The following is a 21,415-nucleotide window of genomic DNA, read 5'->3' as shown; positions in this document are numbered from 1 at the left end:
TTCTTGGGTTTGTTTTTGTTTTTGTTTTTTTTAGTATTTGGGCCTAAATGTATGTAGAATGAATTTGACAACTAGAAGGAATTCACGGTTGTTGATATACACATGTTATCAAGTGATTTTAAAAGTTTGGGAGATGTCCACATTTTTCCTAATATGCTTTATGGTTGCTTAAGCCAGTATTGACTAATAGTAAAGTTGAAGAAGTTTGGGGATTGTGAGATACATTCCAGTGGACTGGAGTATGAATGATGTGAACACTGAAAACCGGGAGTGTTAGTTTGAAATAGAATTACCTCTTTAACTAGTTTTACTAAAAGTACCCATAAGTAATAAAATTTTCTGAATCTGGACACTCTAGGATATGAGGCATAATATACAATGAGAGAGTTATGGTTGACCTTGAAATAATAGTCTTTATTTACTTGCTTAAAAAATCTGAGTTATCTCTTACTTAAGTGTAAGTGGATTGTGAGGAATGTTGAAACTTAATATTCTTTTTTTTTTTTTTTTGTACTGCTACTTAGTAGTGAAAGTTTGATTCATGGAATTATATTAGCGGACTTGAATATTTTAATTGGAAAGCTATGACTGTGAATAGCTTTGAGTTCAGAATTTGTGATGTAGCCCTGAAATGAAATTTTATGAAAGGAATTAAACTGATTTGTCATTCATGTATATGTTTCTACCTCTTAAAAGCTGGATAAATGCCAGTTGAATTCAGGTGCTCTATTCTAATGACTTCACTTAGTTAACATTTGGTATAGAAGAAAACAGCACAGTGTACATCAGTAGCGGGAGGTGAAACGCTATTAGCTGATGATGGCGGGAGGGGCAGGAGGCGGTAGGTTGAGGATCACAGTCTGCTGGAGGGCTTTTGCGAAGTGTACTTGCCCATCAGCCTCTGTCCTAAGCCTCTGGCATGCCCTCTTAGGGGAAGCTGAAAGGTTGTGGTGGTAGAAGGTGTAGTTTGAAACCACTTTCCAGGGACTCCTAGCTTGTCCAGTGTGGATATATGATAGATTTGGAATTTGGTATGATATCTTTTAAAAGAATCTGAAATCACTGTCTTGTTATTTCCATCTTTTGAAACTTCCACGTAAGGCTGTAAGAGAGATAATTTACAAAGCAAAGAAAAATTTGACTTTGCTTTAATTATGAAATACTGATTTGAAATAAAGTAATAATTTATGAAGTTACTTATAGGTGTTAGTAGGGAAATTTTCATTTCATTAGTGTAAGACAAAACTTCTGGACCAGAATGGGCCATGCCAAGTTATACTATGTTTAAAATAACTAGAGATATGAGTGTGGTTTCTGACTAAGCTGACTTTCTTTGCTGTTTTCTCACTTTCCTTTGTGAGCCTCCCCCCTGCCCCCCAGTTCTAGGCTCTCTCTTTAGAGGTGTCTTTCCCTCAGGCCTGTCCAGAGAGCTACTAAATTTCACCATGCGTGTTCCCTTCCCAAGTGCTGTCCTTTGAACACCGTCTTTCTACCCCTTAGGAAGAAAGCAATAAGATTAAATTGTTTCACATTGAGCAAGGCAGGAATAACTGAAATGAACTCTTCAAGGAGTTTGTTAAAACCAGTGACTAACTCCCTAATGGGGGATAGCAGCTTATGAAAATTTATCAAGTAGAACACTATCCACTCAACCAAATGGGGCACCAGCCTTGTATTTGGGTCCCGTGCTGCCCAAAACATAACGCACAGTGATAGGTTTAATGCATTTTAAAGGATTTCTCATTGAAATATTGCTGTGCATAGGTGAACAAACCAGGTTTGGGGTATGATATTCTGAAATTCAAGTGATTTTTTTTTTCCTACTGTTGCTTATAACAAAAAGCATTTTGCCTTTTAATTTTCATATATTAAAGAAACTATGTAACAAAGAATGAAATAGATTACATACATGTAAGTTGTAACACATTTTATCAAGAACATAGATCAAGCGTAAGGTTTGTGAAACAAAGATAATGCACTAGGTTTAACAGTACTAGTTGGAGTGGATTAAGTTTGCAAACAGAAGATTCATTCTTAGCCTTTTGTAATGAATAAGACAATTACTCTTTCTTGTTGTTCTCATTGTTTAACATGTAAGTGGATTCACTTGGAAATTTTGAGAGCACTTTTCTACTGGTAGTGGTGATGGTAGTGTTTAGATTATTCTCCAATTAAGATTTTTGCCTCAGAGGGTGGTAATAATGCAATTCAACAAGTATTTATTGAAGGCTTATCATGTGTTTGTGCTCATGCTGTTAGAGGTAGAAGACACACAAATCTGCAATGTTACCTCTTTCCTATGTGAGCTAGTGGAGTCAGTTCTTCAACAGTTGGTATTTAAAACCCATGTAACAGTCTGAAAACCTGTGCTGAAATGTCTAATGTCCAATAAGGACTGTAACTGTCCTTGGCTGTGCTAAATGCATGGATTGAACAGGGTTTGATAGACCATTTGGAAGGGAATACTCTGAGCCATTCCCTATGTATGTTTCCTTATTCTTTTTGTAAAGATTCACTTATGGAATGGGAGATTATGATTTCCAACCTAAATCTTTCCTTTCGAAATTTAAACATACTCCCTCTTTCAGCAACCATAGGTGACATACTCTTTACAGAAATGATCTTTAGAACCTTACCATTCTTTTCCTGATATTCTCATCTTATTCTTCACTAGAGCAAATATTCTCAACACTTTTAAACCTTTGTTTTACATCTTGTTTATGATCTTTGTGTGTGTGATCATTTCCTCAGTTTTTATTTCAGTTCTTCTGTAGATGTTTTAAATAGATACTTTCCTAAGACATCTTAAATCTGGACCTAGAAAAGCATCAAAATGATAGCTGATCTTTCCTCTGTTGCATATTACTTATACATAATTGTTGGTGACATTTAGAAATGGATTGTTTCTTAATGAGTAGGTTGATGTGTTTCACAGTGTTGTGGAAAATTAGAGTGGGATTGATTAATAATGGAAAATATAAAATCCAAGTTTGAGATATGGAATGAGAGAGTGTTACGAACCATGCTAATTTGAGATGTGGAATTATTGCCTTCATTCTCAGGAATTTCTCAAAACCAAGAGATTGGATTAATTAGATTTGCTTTAAATGAATGCAGGAGAGAAGGGGTGACGTTTTTCATTATTGTTTTCTATTAATTTGGAACATTTACTGAGCCCTTACTATGTGTGGGGAACAGTGCAATATACAATAAAATGTAATAAATACGTAAAATGACTGGAGCCGATCAGGTCAGCAACTGCTAGGAGGTGGGAAGTGGATAGCCCATTAAGGATGCTTCTCAGGCTGTTCTGCTGAACTGTTCTTAGATGCTCTTTCTAAGGTCACTGCAACCTTTTTAAGGCAGTCATAACCCTTTCTCTGTTTCTGGTAGCCTTATGTCCTTTGGATAGGTGTTCTTGAAACACAGCATAGATGAAAAAGGGTATTTTCGTAATTCCCTTAGCAGGAAGGAGATTGCAGGGTTAGTGTTAAGGTATATTGTGATATACTTTTCTGAGTGTTTTCTCCAACTGTATGGAGCTTTACAGAGCTGGGGTTCAAAGGAGACTCACCAAGGGCAGCAGTGCTTCTCCAAATCTTACATGATACTTGTTGAAAGTGGGTCCCTTAGCATTCTCTGTCTCTTTTGGGGCTGTGAGTTGGTACACAGGGCATAGACGAGACCGTTTATTCGGGATGGTGTTCAGAGTATAGTTCTGAGATCCAAAATTCTCTCATTCTGTTTCTTCGGATAGTCTTGCTCAGTGCTTTTAAACTAAAATGTGCTTATGAATCACCTGGGGATCTTTGAAGATGCACGTTTCTGGTTCAGTAGGTATTTTGAGGGGAAATCACCTTGATGTGAAGATTAGCCTCCAAGTACACCGCCAGCTTTCCCACGGGATATGGAATAGACAGGCTCAGCAACCAAATTAAATGTTTGAATCACTGTATTTATCAAATCAGTTTAAAATACGCAGCCAGAAGCAAGAGGAAAGCCATGGGGTAAGTTAACATATGTAAGGTGTGAAGGTTGGAAGGACCACAGCATCTGAGGCCCGGGGGCACAATATTCGTATGTCCCAACCCTCTTGCTTTCACATCACCCTTCCGACTGAGGGTGTGGTTATGAGGACCAGAGTTGATTTTTGAGCAAGCGCTCCACATACTAATAATCCCCTCAGCTCATGATATCGTGATATTTGCTCTACAGAAGAGAGATGGTACAAGTACACTTACATACGGCTGTAGCTTTGCAAGTTTCCCTGGGTTTTCTTGGTGTTTCTTGGGTCAAGCACCCGCAGGTTGGGAATAAGACCAGCCTGGGCATCTTCGGTGGGTGGCTGATAACGGAGACGGCGTACCTGGCAGTCCAGAGACGGCATGATGATGACTTGGTCTTTTCATCCCTTTTCTTTTAAGTGAACCTCTTGTTTGTTCCATCGTATTTTCTATTTTGGAATGTCTTACAGCTTACTAACTTACCTATTTTTAACACATCTTGAGAATTTTGCCTTCATTTTAGAAGCTTACAAGCTTTTGTAATCTATACCTGATGGGGCCTCTGAGTGTTGCCTTTACCTCCTAAGCTATTAGCTTACTTACCATTAGTGACCGTCACTTCTGAGTTCCATCCATCCCATTTGTTTTCTTGACCTTTATAACAGAATTTAATATTCTTGAGTAATACAGCAAATGCACAAAGAGTAGGTCTCAGGTGAGACTGCGCATTCCTAAAAAGATCTCAAGTGGGTGCTGAGGCTGCTGATCAACAGATGGCTTTTTGGAATGTGATTGTGAAGTACGGTTTTCGGGCTTCTGAGAGGAGCTGGTCACAAAATGTTGGGGAAGCTCCTTTCACACGTTTGCTTTCCGGATCAGTCTGCTGTCGCTGGTTGTGTGAAATTGTATTCTTTGAAGCTGACACAGGTGTAAAGTTGTAATGTGCCTGATGGTTGTGGATACAAGAGTGGATTATGATCCCTAAATTCATAAAAAATTTAGGTCATTAAAATGTCACATCCTAGACTCCTGTGTTAGACCAAACAAGAGTTTTATACAAGAGTATACGTTTTTAATTATAAAAAAACAAGAGGAAGAAGTTCTTGATGGACTCAGAAATTCCATTTCCTTCATTTTTTTGGAAGCCTAAATTAATAAACTAGAAAGAGTATAAGGATTGTTGTCTTATTTAGTTTGTTTTTATTTAGATAACTTTGATGTCATATCCTTTAAATTGGACTTCCTTTAAAATTCGGATGTCTTGTAACCTATGATTTATAACCAGGTAAATATATCAAATATTTTAATTTACTGTACAAATTTAATGTACCAATATTTTACTGTACCCCTTTTCTGATATTGAGTGTGTATACTAATACCTCTTCTCTGTTTTACCAGACGCTGGTCATTTCGTATTCAAAAAGGGGTTCTTCTCTACAATAAACTATTACAGATGTTTGCTGGCATTTATTTGTAGTAGATTTAGTTTTTTTATTTTTTGTATCATCCATAATTTTTTGTCTTCCCTCTAAACTTCCTCACAAAGGACACTGGTTGTTGGGTTAATGGATTTTTAAGGGAAGAGGCTGTATTTAGGGGAAAATAACCTTCTATTATGTTATTCACACCTTGTTTACCTTATTAACCCAGTTACTAGCCCATCAGTAGTAATCTGATTTAAATCTCATCTACATTAGATTTTTTTTGCAACATCTTACTTCTTCACCACTCAAGGACAAAAAAGGTGTTGGAATTTCTCTAGAGAGACACAGTTAACTATGGGATAATTTCTTTATAAACAAAACAAGGATTGGTATATTAAACTCTGAATATAATTTCTTGGTTTTTGTGCTGTTTTTTAATTTACTTAATATTCTTTTCTTAATATTCTGTGCTCTTCCTTTTTGGATCTATTTCATTTTTGTTCTTTTGCTTCATTATATTCTGTCGTTCTCATTTTGAATGGGAAGAGATGATTCATATTTTTTCTTCCTGGTCACTTAAAGATTTTTCCCCTGGTTCTTATCTCTTCATTTTGGTTTGTGACACGGAAACTTAAAGATGAAAAATCCTTCAGGGTAATCTAGTGTAATTTTCCCCTCACTCCAGTTAGCTTTTCAATAGCACATTGCTGACAGATGATCATCTGGCTTCTGCTTTAATAATTCCACCTTTGGGGAGTTTATTATTTTGCAAGGTGAAAGGAAAGTTAGAAGGAGGGGCACCCTGTGTCTCTCTGTGTGTGTAATTGTAGAGCATTGTGAATGTGCTTATTTTCATTTATTTTTAATTTGCAATTTTTTTGCTGAGATAAAATTCAAGTAACATAAAATTCACCATACAATTCGATGGCTTTCCGTGTATTCGCAGTGTTGTGCAACCATCACTATTATCTAATTCTAGAGCATTTCTGTCACCCTGGGAAGAAACCCTGTGCCTGTTAGCAGTCACTCCCAATTCCCCTTCTTCCTGCATCCTCTGGCAAACACGAATCTACTTTCCGTCTCTATGGATTTGCCTCTTTTGGACATTTCATATAAATGGAATCGGGCATGCTTTTTGAACGGGAATGTGGGAGACACAACGAGTGTGACTTGCGATATGTTAAAATTTAAGACATCTTGAGGACAGCAGACTATAGGAGAGTCTAAAGAGCAGGGGCAAAAGAATTTTCTGGGTGCTGACATAGTCTAAAGATCAAGTGACAAGATATGAGAACAACAGATGCTGTCTGCTCCTTATGCAATTTCATGGAGAAGAAAACAAACAAAAAAACAAGCTGAGGAGACAGCAGGTTTCAGGAGGGGATGAAGGTATTTGTAAACTGAGGAAGAATGGTGTCTGTGGTGAAGAGGATGGTTGGAATAGCTCCCTTGTGTGGGGCACTGCGCTTCCATGCATGTAATCTGACATTGCCGCTGATGGAGCCTAAGTGTTTGCTCCAGCGTGGGGTGTCGTTAAAGGCACAGATAGCGCTAATGCTGATTTCATGTTTACATTGGTCTTAGCACAAGGGACCCTTGTCCTTTTCTGATGATCTGATCAGCTTATTTCCATCCTACTGCTCTTACTTTGTTGCTTTCCTTATTCTTATATGTTCATTGAGATTGTTCATAGACAAACTTCACTCTTTTTATCTTTAAAATTCTCCTCATTCTTCAATATTTTAATACAGAATTCATATGCCATACTTGCTGTTATCCGTAATGTAACCATTTATGAGACGAGTAATTTGGAGCAGGTATTCATTTAGTTTATTGCCTGTTATTTACTGAAGCATAGTATCTATATTGCCATTAAATATTATTAACTGGTAATGCAAGTAACACCAAGAGTGACTTGGTATTCTGTAAACTTGACAAATTGCCTCTTGAGACCCTGGCTTTCTGATTTGTAATGGAGGCTATCTTACTTGTAAAAGTCCCCTTCTCAGCATTAACATCTTGTGATTCTCTGATTATCTCTTAAACAGATTTGTACAGTAAGTACCACTATCATAAATATTTGTGCTATTATTTCAAAGGGTAATGGACATCTTTTGTTGGAATATGGAAATGAATTTATATTAAATTGCTCTTGAGAATGTTATTTATGCTGTAAATTGTAGTTTAAAATGATTAAAATTTTAAATCCAGGGGAGTACATTTTTATAGAGTGGCTTTTTAGAGCAACTCAACTTTTGAAAGTATGGGTTGAACTATATATTAAACACCCTGCAGAGGAGCCTAAGAATAAAGAAATGTTTTGTAATATAGTTGCTGACATATTAATTGCTTCACTCACTTTTGTTCTGGAAATAGCTTCATAGCACAGTTCAACATGATTGAGGTATTGATGATTTTTTTTTTTTTTTTGCAAAATTCCTAATTTTTCAGTCTAACTTGCTCTCTCTTTCTCACGCATCTATTCTTACAAAAAGGACAGTGAATCAGGCCGAGTATAAAGATGTCTAGAAATTTTATATTTCAGGAGGAGGAAAGTTTTGTTCTTCACTTGCTTTATCTATTTTTGGAGGGATTTAAGAAAAGCATTTGTAGAGCTAAAACTTTCCCCCCATATATTTATGTAGCAGGGAAAGTGGTTTTAGATGAAATGGCTCATAGACCTGTTAGTTTCCTCTCTTTTTTAAGTCAGATAATGAGCTTCATTTTGGGGAAAGCTGATCCTCCAAGTTGTTTTCTATAGCAGCTGAAATAAGGTGGGCTAGATTGGAACATGTAGGGGTTGGCAAGGGTCAAACAGATAGAGTCATGATTATGGAGGCTTCTTTCCAGGAGTGACCAGGTGAGAGGCTTCCCGAGTAGCTATTTGTGGCATTTTCGCTGTGATGCTTTTGGACTGACATAACCCTGAAAACTGGATGACTCTGTGCCTTCAGTCTGTCACTGTGCAGTGAGGCGGACCCTTCTCTTTCATCCATTTAAGAGCTGTTCTCCAAAAATTATTTTTTACTTCTGTTCCTCTTTCAAAAGTATGTCAGGATAAAGTTCCGTGGAGGGTACATTCATGCTTGAAAATTTGTATAATCTTGAATACAAGGATTTTGTTTTATTTTATTATTTTGTTTTTAAAGATTTTATTTATTTATTTGAGAGAGAGCACATGTGGGGGGGAGGAGCAGAGGGAGAGGGAGAAGCAGACTCCTAGCTGAGCAGGAAGCCTGACACGGGACTTGATCCCAGCACACTGGGATCATGACCTGAGCCAAAGGTAGACACTTAACTGACTGAGCCACCCAGGTGCCCCAAATAGAAGGATTTTAAATTGTACTCAAAATCAGAGGTATCTGTTCAGGGTTTTGAAGTGTTTTCCTTTCACTGTAAGGGACCTCGGTTGAGGAGAGGGAAGAGTGGGTTTATTGGTTGGTATTTAAGATCAATTTGTGAGTCAGTGCTGTATTGATCGGTTCTTTTACCAGCCAGTTGTTTCAGATAAAATGAATGTGCAAAGTTGTTTCATAAAGAAAGAAAAAGACAAATTCACACTTGCACTTTGAATCAACTGGTATATATACATATACTTGTAAAGGAACCCATTTCTCAGGGGGGTGGCAAAAGTTACTGTTTGACTGTCATTTTGTGCACCTGTACATAAGATGTGTTTATTTTTAGAAGTTTCTTCTGTAGGTAGAATAATAAAGTGCAGTAATTTAAGTTGTGCATGAGTTCTTATATAATGTACTCTGCCCAGAGCACCCATTTCCTCTTAGAAATTTTAAGATTGGGCACTAAACGTTAAACACACAAACAAGCCTTATGAAAACAAAAACTGGATCAGAAATGAAAATCTACAAAATAATAGGGAAAGCAGAATACAAGAATGATGATAACATAGAGCAAGTCTTTACTGACTTTTGATTATATGTGCATAACACTATATTAGGATTAGAAGGGAATTAACCCTGTATGCAATTTTTTGTTCAGGATCTAGAATTCTCTGTAATGTAGTATAGATTTCTAAAAATAAAATTATTGGCTAAAATATTTTAAAGCTGTTTGTACATACCACCTGAATTATTATTTAGAAAGATTGTATTAGTTTATAATTAGCATTGCATTGGAATGCTTATCTCACAATCTCTGCACCAATAACTTGGTGTTATTTATATGCTTCATAGTTTCCAGTTTGGTGGGTGAAAAATGTCTCTCATAATTTCTATAGTTTATGTTGATTTATTGGTGATGCTAAATGTTTTCATGTGTTTATAGGCCTTTTTTGGATATGAGTTCTGAGTGTTGTTTTTATGGTCAGTGTGTTTTTTTGGTCAATGGTTGTTGGTAAGGAGTACATCAAAGTTGTTATTTGTCTTGGTAGTCATAATAATTCATAATAATGTCATAATAATTCATTATGATATATGCATATAGAGTAATAGGATAAATCTATTATAGGTCATGTCTTTTAAAATTTTAAAGATGAAGACTGTTGCTATATTCAGTATACTATAGGGTAAAAAAACTGGTTAAGTACTTAATATGCATTTTATCACAATTTTACTTTTAGTGTATGTATATTTGTACCTAGAACGAAGATTGAAAGCCCATACATTAAAATGTTAACTATGGTAATTCCTGGGTGAAGAGAATAAAGGTGATGTTTAAAAAAATTATTTATATTTTTCTAGAGTTACTGAATTTTCTACAATGAGCATATGTTACTTCTTTAATTATATGTAAAAAAAGGTGATGGAAACACAATTAGAATGATCAGTAATAACAACTTAAGAAGTTGACAAAAACATTTTTTCATATTGTCCAAGATTAAAATGATTAATTTTTAATGTTATTTTCTTTGGAGGTCATTATGTCACAGAAAAATTTTGGTTGGAGAGTATACATTTTTGGAATACTGAAGAAAGTGTTAGTTTAAGAAAATGGATGAACTTTTAATAGTTGAATTCATTAAATGCATACTTTTTAATCCTTGGTAAAATTGATCCCACATTTGTGGTTAAGCTTGTGAATATTATGGGGGGAGGACCTTCCCGTGTATTTTAAATTATGATGATAACATTTGCATAGGTGTTAGATACTTTCCGTGAGTTGCTATTGTGTGTGTCATATACTAACGTGTAACCTAAAGTATGCTTTTAAAAATTGAGCATGTATTTTGGATTTGAGGAGAAAAATATTTTAATGAGTAGCCTTACTAAACATAGTAAATATTTGTTTTAAAAAAGCCTAACAATTCTCCTATATGTCTTTCTTTTTGATCTGTTAAATTACTGAGCTTCAACAGCTTTTCTCTCTCAAAAGTTGGGAGAGTAGAGATGTCAAGTTTAGTATCTTGATTATATGTAATCCTATGAAAACATTTGCATGCTGTCAGTTAAAAACAGGATTTTGAGTTCCAGGACTCCACAGCGTCCTTTTGAATATGTTTCCTGTTACAAAACACCAGCCAATATGTAGTTTCCTGTTGTTCTTCTTAACAAAAGTTTTAGCTGAAAAGAAATTCATTTGATGTATGATTAGACTATATGGTCGTATATAATATTTTTAGTTAGGGTCAAAGGGTCAGTTCCTCTCGTGCATTGGATTGGATAGTGTTCTGCCTTTGAAAAGCTTTGGTAGATAATGCTGGAGCATATAGGTGATAACAAAAATATTTTTGTTGAGTGGCAGAGTTTTCTGAAATTAGAAGTTTAAAGGATTGCTTCTGGCCTCATTAGATCAACTGATAACTCAAATCTTAGCATTTTAAGCAATTCTGGCATTTTATAAACTCTGGTGAAGTCCTAATTAAATTGCCTTATTAATTACACTGGTGCTGCATTACCATTTTCTATTAGGTGTACTTAAATCTTACTGCATAAAATGTGGCCAATAAATTCTATTTGTATTTTATTGAATATTGATTTTATAGTAGTAACACTCATACGATTGATTGTATATAATTTTAAGGATTATATAAAGGAGAAAAGGCAACATTATTATGCACCCAGCTAACTTTGAGATGAAACTTATGTTTTTCCATTGGAGAGTCTGATGCTTGTGGAATTTTTATGTTGCTGGTTCCTTCTCGGAATAATGAGTTCTGTGAGTAGTATTTTAAGGAGCTAGAGAACTCTCAGGAGATTGCTCCATTTGTAGATATAGCAATCAGAAGTTTTAGTTTGAAGTTACTTGGTTTTGGCTCTTACTGTTTTGTGAAATTCTTACCCTTAATCTAGACAGAAACCATTGACTAAGTAGAGTTGATTCCTCTCACTGGAGGATGGTGGAAATAGACTGTAAATATTAATATGAAATACTTCCTCCCCAAGTTTTTATTTAAATTTGTTAGTTAGCTAACATACAGTATAATGTTAGTTTCAAGTGTAGAATTTAGTGATTCAGCACTTACATGCAACATCCGGTGCTCATCACAACAAATTAACGTGAAATACTTTTGAAGGTCTTTTTTCCATGTGTTGTATTTAATGTTTAGGTAGTATTATTAGTCAGGGTTCTCCAGAGAAACAGAATCAATAGATGTGTATGTGTGGGGGGGTAAGGGAGAGACAGAGGGAGAGAGAGAGAGAGACAGAAAGAGAGACAGAAACAGAGACAGAGACAGGGAGAAATTTATTTAAGGATTTGGCTCACATGATTATGAAGTCTGGCGAGTCCAAGATCTACAGGATGGGCTGGCAGGCTGGACACTCAGGGAAGGGCTGATGTTGTAGTTTAAGTCTAAAATCTGTCAAATTGGAGACTCAGGGAAGGGTCCAGGCTGGAGGGTAAGGGTTCAAGTTCAAAAACCATCTGCTGGAGAATTCCTTCTTGCTCAAGGGCAGTCAGTCTTTTGTTCAATTCAGGTGTTCAACTGATTGTATGAGGCTTATCCATGTTAGGGAAGGCAATCTGCTTTACTCCAGTTTAAATGTTAATCTCATTCAAAAACACCCTCACAGAGACATCCCGAATAATGTTTGGCCAAATATCTGGGCATCCTGGCCCAGCCAAGTTGACACATAAAAATAACTCTCACCATCAGGTTTTCTTACTTGGTTCTACCCTCTGAAGCTGTTTCAGGAAAAAACAAAAACAAACAAAAGTTTTTTTTTCCTTGTATCTTAGTGGAGTTGTTCTCTTGCCTCTGTTTTTCTTAGAAAACCTGCTAACGGAATTCTCCTTGGGGCAGTTTGTAGAAGCAGTAATCATAGTAGGACGATCCCATGGTTTGGAATCAAATTGGATTCAGATCCTGCTGACATATGATCTACTTAATAAAGTTTGTTTACCGTTTGAAGGCAGGGACTTTGTCTTATGGTTGTGTCTCCAGGACTGTTACAGTGCCTGGCACATAGTAGGTACACAATCAGTGGGAGTAACCTTTGATGTCCCTTACCCATGCTCCTTCCCCATTCCCTCCCCACATTTGAAGGTCCAAATGGGGATGATGGTGATAATATTTGTACATGTATAATGATTGTATAATTTATTTATAAGTGAAATCCTTCAAGTAAGCAGTTAGAAATGAAGGCTGAGTGATTCCATTACAGATTGTAATCTTTTCTGGCCCCTGCTCTGGCTGGCTGAAGCTGTTGTGCTCTTTCATTTGGGAAATCTCAATCTATTGCCCTGTAAGATAATGACAGTTTATAACTAACCAGAAACAGTCATTAAAGTATGGTTGCATGAGATATAGCTGTGAGGGTTGAAGGGGGAGTATTCATTTTGCCTTAACTTTATTTCTGCTTTGAGTGATCGACCAAGCTTGTAATTAGTTGCAAGAAAATATAAAAATTGAGGCTCCATATGAAAGTTGTAAAGCTACTTAGAAATTGCAGTAATTTGCTACAACTTTGGTAAATGGTGTATGTGAATATATCTGTATTCCTACATGAAAATTGAAAATTTAATTAAAGAAGGCAATTGAATTATTTCTTACCATTTAGTCTCTTCCCCACCTTTTATTTCGTGACCTGTTTATTAAAATGTGGTTTCTTTTGTAGTTTTCTTTGATTAGAGAGGAAACGCCCCCCCCTTTTGTTGGATAATTTCTGCCCCCCACCCCTTTGATAATTGATTTTAGAAATGTCTTTGGTTTTAATTCCAGACGTAAGTTATAATTTTGTAATTATTTTGGTAGTCAGTTTTCTCATTCTTTAATCAGGCAGGCTCTTGCTGAGTATGACTTTTGTTTATCCAGAAAACAGTTTTCCATTTTTCTCCGTGACTTGTAAGTAATTAGTAATAAACTGCATAGGAACAAATAATCCAAGGTCTTCAAATCATATTTTTTGTCTGTGTGTTTCCTCCATGAATTATATTATCTGGGAGAAGTCTGACAGTTGTTATTAGGCTAAACTATGCGATGGCCTTGCTTGTTCATGTAAATTTGTTTAGGTACAAAATGTATGTCATTTTCCCCAGGCAGAAATAGCTTTTAATGGCACTCTAAGGAAGAGAATTGCTAAGCTGTATTCTGCATTTTTCTTTTTAAATAAAAATACAATTACTTTTTGGGAGTTTATGTACATTTCTGGTGACACAGAAAAAGTGTTCTGTAAAAAAAAAAAAATCACCTTTTGGTGGTAGTGATGTTGGTAAAAACATGTGACAGTATATTATGTTCATATTATTTGAATGAATTGAGCCAGTATGTCAAATACTGTTATGTACACTATGTTATTACTGCTGATGATATTTTTGCTTTGAGATTAATATGATTATAACACTCTACAATTACTGTCTGGGCATTAGTCAGGGTTGATAGATCACCTATGATTCAGGTGTTTATAAATGGTTATGCTGCAGCCATTTAGGGAAGCATTGTCTTCTAATTGATTGTTAACAGTCAACCAACATTACTGAATACTTAGTATGTGTTGAACTTTGGGCTCTGATGTGTGGATATTAAGATAAATAAGAGAAGCCCTTGCTTCTCAAGAAATGTGTAGTCTTGACAAGGAGATAGAGAATAAAACATTTATAGGATAGTGCAGTAAGTACTGTGATATAGTTACATTCAGAAAGTGACCATATGTGATTTTTTGGCCAAACTGTGACTCTTTTCAGAATAAAATAGGGATGAATAATAATTATTTATATTTGATAAAACAGAAAATCTCAGTGTGTATGTGTTTTATTTATTTTTTAAAAAGAGCAAAGACCATAGAGCTTTGTCGTCTTCGTATCCCACAGTGTCTGGGGTGACCCTATGATTTATTGTCAAACTGGGACACTTTCTGATAGTGAAAGGACTGCTGTTATTACTTAGTCTGCAACAACAGCCATAACCTGGGACTGACCCAGGGCATCCAGTACACAACGTCACCTCCATGTAACAGGGTGCAGAGGTGTCCCCCTTCGTTGGGAGGAGGGGACTCATCAGGGCGGTCTTCTTAGAGGAAATGGTACTTGACACTTTAAAGATGATTAAGAGTTAATTAGGTAGAGAAGTGGGACATTCTAGGTCCAGGAAAGGTACGTTTGAGGTAACTGTGTAGATAAATCAGAACTACTGGAGGAACTGTAGGTGTGTGCGGACGTGCGTGTGTGCGTGTGCTTGTGTGTGTGTGTGTGTGTGTAGTGTAAGAATGTGGGCAGGTAATATTTCAAGGACAGACTTGTACTATGGGGTTGGAATTAGATGCAAACTGTGGGGAGTCACTGAGGAGTTTAAAGAGATGGTTGACCTCTTTGCTATAGTGCCTCCCTCTTATATGTTCCTGGTTCTGGAAAGCTGGAGGAAATCCATCAGTTTTCCATTCTTCATACGTTCATTTCCTCTGTTCTTTCAGTAAACATTTATCTTAGGTGCTTAGATTCTAAACTTGTTTTTGCTTGTTTCTTGTCTTGCTAGGTGTGTATTGAATATTATGTATATGAAATATAAGCATTAAATGCTTTTTCTATAAAAATGTAAATTGAAATCTTCAGAAAGATCTGATGAGGGGGGTCATCTAAAAATTTTGCCGTTGAATTAAATGAGGGTGATGTGGATTAATACAGCTGTCTTAACAAATAGCGAAAATGATCAACTACTTTAGTTAGTTTTCAAATGTCTTTAAGTCTTTGGTCCACTTTGAGAAAGTCAAACTGGCCATCATAGCTGGTGCATAATGCTGATTCTTCATCTGTAGACGTAAACCCAAAGCAAAGGCTCTGGCCCGATATCCAGAGACCAGTGAATGAATGAATGTACTTTCAGATGTCTTATGTTAATCTAGACCTGATAAAATATAAGTCAGTTTTTATGATTCCCCACTTTAACTGCTTTTTTAAATTAGTTGACAAATCCTTAGTCCAAATTGCTTCTGCCAAGAAAGCACTAAGCTAATCACCTAAATTACATATTGGAACATATTCTTTTTCAGAGAGAGTGCATTCCAGTGGGAGAGGGGTAAGCCAACAGTTATAATGTAGTGAGAGACGCACTGTGGTAGAGGTGTGCACAGGACACTGAGGGCCGAGAAAGGTCGCCTAGGTTCTGGACATAAGTGAGGAGAAGCTTCTGGGAGAAGATGAAGCTCTAGCTAAGTTTCGAAGGTTTAGTATTTGCAGAGGAAGGGGAAGGTATGCAAGGTAGTAGGGAGGTACAGAGGAGAGAAAAGCGCACTGTCTGTTGCAGATCTTAAGTAGTTTAAGGTTGTCGATACATGGTAAGGCAGCTTTAGATCAGGAGGGTTCTTTGTGCTAGACTTAGGAGTTTGCACACTTTTCTGAAAACTTATCAGTCATGGGAAGGGATTTTGAGCATGGAAAGGCATGGTTAGATTTGTATATTAGAGAGGCCACTCTGATGGAAGGTGGAAGATGGATCGAAGGGACAGGTATGGAGATGGGGAGGGGGTGGGTATGCAGGAATCCAAATGAACAGAGATAAGACTGGTGAATATTTATAAGAATAGAGGGTCAAGACGGGCAAAGAGCAAGCTGGGGCAAGATGTAAGGCAGAAGATGAGAGGTGCTATTTTTTATAAAGTTAACCTTTAAGTACAAAAATCACATGCAGCTCTTTCTTATTCATCTGCTGTATTTCTCCTTCCCTCCCCAAATAGAACCTTGCCCTGTGCTTGGTTTATAACCAGTACTCAGTAAATGGGAGGTAGTGAAGGAATTAGCTGCATATAAAGAGGGAGTTGATTGTCTTTGATCCAACAGTTGCAAAATTGGGTAGATGAACTAATGGGGCCCTTTAGGGAGGGCAGTGGGTGTGAGAGCTGGATCCAGGTATCTATGGCATTGGGGTACCATGAAGAGCGGAAAGATGAGGATAAGGGAATAAGACCTGGGGGAGGATGGGGAGGCAGCATGATGGATCAGGCCCACATTTTGGAGGAACAAAGATCAGAAAAATGCTTTGGAGAAAGCTTGAAAGAGACGTTTAGTAGTAAGAAGTATAAAGGCTTAACAACCTTGCTAGTGGGTTGGTAGGTGAAGTAGGGTACTCCGAGTAATTCTGAAGAAAGCTAGTAACATTTATTGATTGAGACTGGGGAAGAGCACTTCTTTTTTTTTTTTTTAATGATTTTTTATTATATTATGTTAGTCACCATACAGTACATCCCCGGTTTCCGATGTAAGGCTCGATGATTCATTAGTTGTGCATAACACCCAGTGCACCATGCAATACGTGCCCTCCTTACTACCCATCACCGGTCTATCCCATTCCCCCACCCCCCTCCCCTCTGAGGCCCTCAGTTTGTTTTCAGAGTCCATAGTCTCTCATGTTTCATTCCCCCTTCTGATTACCCCCCCTTTCTTTATCCCTTTTGGGGAAGAGCACTTCTGATCAGGGAAGGTCACAGAGGTACAGAGATGTAAAGACACTGACTCACATTTATTTCTGATTGAATGAATTGGTACTACTGGACCTTTTAAAAACTGTAATAATAACTCAGAGCTGTGTCCAAGGTTGGTGGCAAATTTGGAAGCAGAGTTCAGGGCCAGTGCTAAGCAGAGTACCCAGTGTTCTGCTTAGCTGTCAGGATCTTGTAGGTTAAGCCCTAGATTTTTAATGCGTCCCTCCAAAATGGTCAGATACACAGATGGTGGTTATTTTCTGTAGAATTACTTTGTCTGGTCAGCTGAAAGTTTTTCTTTATTTCCTTTGTAGATTTTTCTAGCTGTATTTTGCCCTCTGATACCAGATCTGCGATGATCCTTAATAAAGGCTCCAGAGTGACAACCGTGAATATTATTCTAAATCATCAGTGGACTGAAATAGGACTTCTTTCAGTCTTAATTTGTATTGCACAAATAAGGTCTCCTCTGTAAGATACTGTATTTGTTTTCTTTTCTGAAGGTGTGGTGAGCTTCAGATGGTATTCTGGTAACTCCTTATTTGATTTCAAGCAATAGCCTTTTGACAGGTCATTGTAAATTGAAATCTTTTTCCTGTTGGCCTGATGTCATACAGTGAGATATTGTTCCCATGAAGGGATGTCACTTTATAAAAATGCTAAAAGTAGTCATGGAAATGAATAAAGAGAACATATAGTTTAAGTTAATGCAAATAGGGCATATACTAACCAACACAGTAATAATGGAAATGTTCCTTTTAGGGATTTTTCTGCATGAATTAGACTGGCTGTGGGTTCTTAAAATACCACTTCTATGTGTGTGAATGTGTGCCTCTAGAAGTATTTAGATGGGAGTGGCTGTTTCCATGGCTATTTCTTCTTCAGTGAATTTTTGCCCCTGAAGATACACTGACCTGGCTTTTGGCATTTATTTTACTTGAGGTAGGTGTTGGGCTGGGCATTAACCAGTTTTAAAGACAAGTTCAGGTTTCTTTGTTGTTGTTGTTTTAAAGATTTTATTTATTTGAGAGAGAGAGAGCATGAAGGGGGGAAAGGGCAGAGGGAGAAGCAGACTTCCTGATGAGCAGGGAGTCCTGACACGGGGCTGGATCCCAGAACCCTGGGATCACGACCTGAGCCGAAGGCGGCTGCTTAACCGGCTGAGCCACCCAGGTGCGCCATGATTATCATCTTTAAGCGAATCTGTATCTACCGGCCGAAAGACACTTTGGATTTGGTGTTATATTTTGCTTAATGGTGTCAAACAGATTGTGTTGGTACCGACTTCATACTTGAATTCCCTAAAATGAAGGTGCTGGATTAGATAATCTTTATATCTGAAAGTGCTTTGTGGATATAAAATTTCAAGCCTGTATTATAGAATTCTTGATTTGCTACATGAATAATCAGACACCTTACTTTTATGAATGTTGTTTTGAGGTGTTAATTTAGTGTTTGCTAAGTCTATTAGAACTTAGGCAAAGTTTTGGAGAGATAATTCTGGAAGTTAAATTTAGCTCTGTGTTAAAATTGAGAGACTATATATTCATAGCATTTGACCTTGGAATTATAGGTAGGAGTGGTTGAGAGGAAGGGCACAGGGGATGGTGGGACTCATCATGACAGTTCATGAATTAAATGAACCACCTACTCTACCAATAATTATGATACATCTTTTTTTTTTTTTTTTTAATGCTGCTCTTCATTTACAAAGATGGAGATGGAGATTCCAGTCTACCTGGGGCATATACTTTTTTTTTTTTTTTTGGCTAGGAAAGGTAATAGAGTTTTGATTCATCTACATTCTATCAATTGATCTCCTGTGTGAGTGGGATCACATAACTGTGAAACAGATGGTCAGGAGTGTGGTATGTACCTCCTGAGCAGCCTCGTGTGACAGAATATGTGACTATATGATTAGAAGTCAGGAAAGAATTAGCTTTGACCGTTAAACACACACACATATACACACAGGTTGTCTTTGCTGTGTATGTATACCCACATCTCTCTGCACATATAAGTTTATAGCATATGTATTGTCCTGCCGTCACGTAGGAAAATATCAGTGTCTTATTATTAAGAACAGCTGCATTATCAAATTACAAAGCTCAAAGAAATTCTCTGGGAACATAGTTTGCCGTTATTCAGTTGGAAATGTGCAAATTTATAAGGAGATTAACAGAAAGAAATTTATTACGGTTCAGTTTTTAACTACAGGCTGCTCCCTCTCTGAGAAGTCTAAAATACAACAAGGCGAAATTAAAATATTCTGAACTATTTGCGGAAATGCCACCGAAGCATGTAAAGTATCAAAGTGCTTCTTAAGTCATCACTGAATTCAGGTAGACAGGCAGAGAGATCAGAATAGAAGGTGAAGTGGGAGTCATTCTCCTCCCTTCTCTCAGCTGTGCTGGAGACAGTTCCAGTGTGGTTAATGCTGTGTGCCTATATTGGAAAATCAGTATGATCAGGGCCTCTCACCCGTCAAACTTGGATGAGCTGAAGAGTCATATCCTAGGGCAAAGCAGTGGGATATAGACGATTAGGGTGCTCACAGCCCCCAGGTGAAGTCACCTGAGTAAGTTTTAGTTTAATTACTTTGTCTCGATTCTGTAACCACCCAGGGATTTCCTCATAACTGAGGGAATTTTCCTAATCACATGAACACTTAACAGTAATAGAATAACAGGAAACAGTCTTGATTCTAGAGCTAAGAGAATAGCCTCTATAGGTTTGTGAGTATAGGCGTGCTATCCATTATCAATGGACCAACAATCAAAAAGTATTTGGGGGCCTACTCATCCTGGATCTCCAGGAAATTCATTTGTACTCTACCTCACAAACTTGCCCTTTAAAAGTCCTTTTGTTACTCTGCTTCAAGCAAATAATCTGCATGACTGTGAGCTCCTGAAGGGCAAGGAGCTTTATGTCTTTGTAATTTTTGTGTCTGTCTATGGCATAGATTGGGTGTTCAGTAATTTGTTGTGAATGAATGAAATTTTACAGCCATCTACCCCTATTAGTTCTATGGCACGTGTTCTGATTTCCAGAACTCTTAGGCATTAGAGTAATGAAGCCTGTGAATTAGAAGTATATGGTGACAGGTGGTTTGGTTCAATACAGAACTATAATGCAGCTCATGTAAACTGCTTTTTAGGGAAGAATTGGAGAAATAAAAATTGTTTTTTTCTTTTTTCTGTTTGATTTTTGACGTGAAGGTATTCAAGATACCTGATGGCCTGGTTTCTTAGCCAGGTCATTAGATAGATGGCACTGTAATGGATGTTGGCCTTTTTGTAAGAGGTGATATAAGTAAAAATTGGTATAGCATTTTTGGATAGGTTGCCAAGCCATCTCATTTCTTAGTTTAATTTGGATAACTTTGAATTAGTTTTCTTTTATGGGTTTGCAATATTGCCCATACTGATTTGTTGAATGTTTGCTTTGGGCATGGTGATACTTTAGACATCTCTCCATATGCTCGTGGAAAGATTTGGTTTTTACCTTGCCATTATCCCAGCAAATTTATGATGGTGCTTATGAGAAGGGAGCAGATATTTGAAGTATTATTATTATTTTTAAAGATTTGTTTATTTATTTGAGAGGGAGAGAGCATGTGTGCACAAGTGAGAGGGGCAGAGGGAGAGGGACAGGGGGAGAGGAAGAGAGAATCTCAAGCAAGACTCCGCGCTAAGCCTAGAGCCTGATGTGGGGCTCAGTCTCACCATCCCGAGATCATGACCTGAGCTGAAACCAAGAGTTGAAACCTAACCGACTGTGCCACCCAGGCAGCGCCCCCAGGGTATTATTTATTTAAAATACATGGTTACCTCCTTTTCCTAGTGGAGAAGGTGCTTTGTGAAATTCAATTCAAGCATCTTCTTACTGTACCCTTGTCTAAGTCTGGTGGTATACAAAAGTGGTGTTTTAATATATTATTTATTTGGACTTTAAAATGTTTATTGCTTGATTTTTTTTTTAAGATTTTATTTATTTATTTGACAGAGAGAGATACAGCCAGCGAGAGAGGGAACACAAGCAGGGGGAGTGGGAGAGGAAGAAGTAGGCTCCTAGCATAGGAGCCTGATGTGGGGCTCGATCCCAGAACGCCAGAATCACGCCCTGAGCCGAAGGCAGACGCCTAACGACTGCGCCACCCAGGCGCCCCTATTGCTTA

The 21,415-nt window shown here is 37.2% G+C and overlaps 1 protein-coding gene across 13 annotated transcripts in view; it reads left to right on the top strand.

Moving 5' to 3' along the window:
- The window catches only part of PPP1R9A (protein phosphatase 1 regulatory subunit 9A), a 362,801-nt gene that overhangs the window by 66,692 nt on the left and 274,694 nt on the right, over positions 1 to 21,415 (top strand). The window lies entirely within an intron of this gene.

The sequence above is a fragment of the Ursus americanus genome, chromosome 3, assembly GCF_024610735.1.
Source record: "Ursus americanus isolate L20-20 chromosome 3, mUrsAme1.1.p, whole genome shotgun sequence".
Classification (NCBI taxonomy): Eukaryota; Metazoa; Chordata; class Mammalia; order Carnivora; family Ursidae; genus Ursus; species Ursus americanus.
Note: the sequence above shows the minus strand (reverse complement) of the source record. Positions and strands in the feature narration are given on the sequence as shown.